Genomic DNA, 4,757 nt, shown 5'->3' with positions numbered 1-4,757 from the left:
AGTTTCTATTCCTCCAGGGCAAAAGGAAAGGTCATGGCAAGGGAATCATGAAGCTGTTTCTTTCTAGAAAAGAAATAAAAAGTCCTTCTCCCACTCTACTCCCATTTATTATTTACGACAACATAAGAGCGCTTTGTTTTTGTACCTTTCTCTAAAAGAACATGGGAAGCCGTCTCTACAATTCCCAGAATGTACATAGGAGATTTCTTATTGCCTGTTTTTCTCCTCTGGGCCCTCCCCAAGACATACACCCAGGGACTGCAAGAATCTTCAAGATATGAATTATGGCCTTTGACAATATTTGGTCTTCTTCCAGTTTTGCTTTGGTCTTTGACCTCACTGTGAATAACAGAAACTTCTTGTTTCTAGTGAGATGCAGACATAGGTTTTTCCAATTGCGCCACCTCCTGGTCAGATATGGAAACCAACATGGCCGATTTCTTGCTTGCTTCCGGCACATCAGCCAGCCTATGCCATCAGGGAGGCTGGACCTGGACACTTCTTTTTTTTTTTTTTTTTTTTTGGCCCCAATTTTTTTTTTTAATGTTATGTTAGTCACCATACAGTACATCCTTAGTTTTTGATGTAGTGTTCCATGATTCATTGTTTGCGCATAACACCCAGTGCTCCCTGCAATGTGTGCCCTCCTTAATACCCATCACCGGCCTATCCCAATCCCCCCACCCCCCTCCCCTCTGAAGCCCTCGGTTTGTTTCCCAGAGTACACAGTCTCTCATGGTTCATTCCCTCTTCTGTTTACCCCCCCTTCATTCTTCCCTTCCTTCTACCGATTTCCCTGCTATTTCTTATGTTCCATAAATGAGTGAAACCATATGATAATTGTCTTTTTCTGCTTGACTTATTTCACTTAGCATAATCTCCTCCAGTCCCGTCCATGTTGCTGTAAATGTTGTGTAATCATTCTTTCTGATGGCTGAGTAATATTCCATTGTATATATGGACCACAGCTTCTTAATCCATTCATCAGGCATCTCAGCTCCTTCCATGATTTGGCTATTGTGGACAATGCTGCTATGAACATTGGAGTGCATATGGCCCTTCTCTTCACTACATCTGTATCTTTGGGGTAAATACCCAGTAGTGCATTTGCTGGGTCATATGGTAGCTCTATTTTNNATGAACATTGGGGTGCATATGGCCCTTCTCTTCACTACATCTGTATCTTTGGGGTAAATACCCAGTAGTGCATTTGCTGGGTCATATGGTAGCTCTATTTTTAACTTTTTAAGGGACCTCCACACTGTTTTCCAAAGTGGCTGTACCAACTTGCATTCCCACCAACAATGTAGGAGGGATCCCCTTTCTCTACATCCTTTCCAACATTTGTTGTTTCTTGCCTTGTCCATTTTTGCCATTCTGACTGGTGTAAGATGGTATCTCAAGGTGGTTTTGATTTGAGTTTCCCTGATGGCTAATGATTTTGAACATTTTTTTCATGTTTCTGTTAGCCATTTGTATCTTCATTGGAAAAGTGTCTGTTCATATCTTCTGCCCATTTTTTTATTTGATTATTTGTTTCTCATGTATTGAGTTTGAGAAGCACTTCTCTCCCTAGAATTTAATCCGGGCCTCCTGGGTGGTGACAGCTTGAACTGCGTTCAAAGTAAGCCTCAGGAGAGTTTCAAGAGTTCAGTGCTTACTTATTTGGAGGTCCATGTACCCACTGAAGAATAATTACCCATTACGCTCCGAGGTAGGTTCAACCTCTGGGAAGGGAAATTGAATGGGGACCGTTCTAAAACGCTCTCAGCTGCCAATGTCATCAGATGTATGAGCCATTTGGTTTTAGTTGTCTGAACAGACTCAAAACTACTTCTGTGTCTCTGATAAGGAAACATGAAGGGAGAGAGAGAGAGACAGAGAACCGGGATCCAGGACCTGAAATTCCCCATCTATTTATGGGCATACCTTGTTTTATTACACTTCAGTTCACGGCTCTTTGCGGATACCGCATTTTTTACAAATTGAAGGTTTGTGGCAACCGTGCATTGGGCAAGTTTATTGGTGACATTTCTCCAACAGCATTTGCTCACTTCGTGTCTCTGTGTCACATCCTGGTAATTCTCGCAATATCTCGAACTTGATCATCAGGATTGTATCTGTGAGAAGTGATTACAGCTGACCAAAAGCTCAGGTAGCTGGTCAGCATTTTTCAGCAGTAAAGCACTTTTTATTTAAAACACGTACATTTTTTTAGACATAATGCTATTGCACACTTAATAGACCACAGTGTCATGTGAACATGCATTCTCTATGCACTGAGAAATCAAAATATTCACTTGACTCCCTTTAGTGTGATTGCTATTATGATTGAAGGTTGACCCAGGATACACGCAAAGGAGCCATTCTGGAGAAACTCTGTCATTTATCACCACAAGCTATGGGTCCAAACCCCTATGCAAAACCTTTTCTACATCCAAACCCCCAGGACTCCATTTGTGCCTTGCCCTGAGCCCAAAAGTCAGAAGATTGAGTGACCTCCTTGGACTCACATCTAATCTAAGCCCATGTATGTGGAAAGAAGGCAAGGAAAAATGTACTCCGGTGAAAGAGTCCCCAAAATAACAAAGTTTCTTCCTGAAGCTCAAAAAATCTAGATTAAATCATTTATTCCAGCCTTCCCAGAATGGTCCAGCAGAGAAAGAAGGCAGCTTTACCCAGGAGGGAGACATCTCTATGCCGACCAGGTACTTAAGCTTTCCTGAAAGACCAAACCCTTAAGAAGGCAAACCCAAGACTTGGCGTGCTGAGACACCATAGGCATGCTCAGCCCTGGGCTTGTCTCCGCAGCACCTTCAAACCAGCTCTGGACCCCGGGGATACTCCCAAAACTCCCTGTTCAGTGCCCCTCTTGATGAAAGAGTGAGGGAAGAAGGATGCTCTTCATTCTTCCCTGGGACCGGCCGCTTTCACCAGGACAAAAGTCAGAGCATTTTTTGAATCTGAAATAGGTAGGACTTGTAAGGCGCCCTTGCGGCTGATGCTGGAAAGTGGTGTCTTTCAGAGAGCTGGAGCACGGCCACCTTTTGGAATCTTCTGGTGCAGATAGGAAGCACATGTTTCCAAACATAAGGTTTTTTGAGGAAGACAGATATTTCAGAAAAGAGCCGTATGAATGAGTTATTCTCCATGACACGTATCACTGTAGATGCTTCCAAAAGGAGCCTAATATGAAAACATATTTATACAAAGGACTAAATAAGTGCCTGGTTTGTCATAAGGTAGATCTTTGCTCTATGGCTGTATACTACTTAACACAATTTTCTATGAAAACTTCAGTTTGTAAGGGTTTGTTCCCAGGAAAATATGAGGTACAGGTTGAAGTAATTCAGCATTTTCCAGCGTTGGTTCCTTGGGGCATCGTTCCCTCAAGATGCTTGGCCAAAACGGTGTCCGCATCCAAAAAGTTGGAGAAATACTCTGTGTTCTATCTGCCTTTAAGAGAGTCACGACGTGCATAAGCTCATGAAGAATCTGAGAAATGTGGAGGTTAAGGAAAAATTTTTTAACAGATTGAATTCACTTCACATCAAAATTTTCAAACTTCATGGGCCAAGAAATACTCATGTAAGGAAATCTAATAAGATGTCCAGGATCCCGTGCCCTAAGGAATGGGCCGTAAGAACCTCTGCTCATGAAACAAGCAAGAATATGAGTTTTCTGTGGGTTGTGATCATGATTTCCTAGAAGCGGGAGGGATGGACCTCAATACAGGGACCACTGTGCTGTTGCTAGGCAACAAGGAAAACAACTCCATGACCTGAGAGCAGAAAGGAGAGACTGAACCAATAAGTCCTTGAGTTGCTGAGACCCATCTATAGTATTGTACTAAGCTTTGCCTATAACAACGCCCCGGGTTCCAGGAAATGACAGCACAGCATGTAGTTATGACAACAACAGCAAAATCAGCTTCCCTATAAACAATTTAGAACATGAATCAACTAAGTGGTATGCGAAGAGTTGGATTCTAACGTGAGTATAGTGACATTCTGGCTCCCCTAAAGCTCCTAGAATTCTCGTGCTAGAGATCACTCTTTCAAAAGTGATTGGATTTCTATTTCTTCTGTGCCAAATGAGAACACATGGGTTGGGGTGGCTTGCAAAGACCCCTCCAGGCTTAAGAGTTCATAACACTCGTGACCAGTAAAAAAAGAAATCCATCATGTGGTCCTTTTTGCTGCCTTTCCTAGAAATTTAAATTTGTACGGAAATTTTTTGTACATTTTCCATACTAGACGTGAGTACTTTCTATTGTTGGGTTACTAGCGTTTGGTATCGTGTTTCCCGGTTGGGTGAGGGAAGGAGAAGTGTGTCCCATAATCATTGTCTGGGGATTTGCAAATGGTTTTCTCTGGCTGAACCTGTTGAGGGTTGAGAAAATCTCCCTGGAGAAATGCAATTTGCTTTGCCTCTCGAGAGCAGTAAATCATAAACTGGCCACTTTCTTCCTCCCGCTTGACCTTCGTCTCCCACAGAGATTTCCTCTGGATTTGGTTCCCTGTGTTTTGCTACTTTAAGCAAAAAATAAATAAATAAATAAACACCATGCCCTGAAAACCTACTCTGGGTTTCTTTTTTTTTTTAATTTTTTTTATTATATTATGTTAGTCACCATACAGTACATCCCTGGTTTCTGATGTAAAGTTCAATGATTCATTATTTGTGTATAACACCCAGTGCACCATGCAATACGGGCCCTCCTTACTACCCATCACCAGCCTATCCCATTCCCCCAA

The sequence above is a fragment of the Ailuropoda melanoleuca genome, chromosome 13 (assembly GCF_002007445.2).
Source record: "Ailuropoda melanoleuca isolate Jingjing chromosome 13, ASM200744v2, whole genome shotgun sequence".
NCBI classification, from domain to species: domain Eukaryota; kingdom Metazoa; phylum Chordata; class Mammalia; order Carnivora; family Ursidae; genus Ailuropoda; species Ailuropoda melanoleuca.
This window is presented reverse-complemented; position numbering follows the sequence as displayed.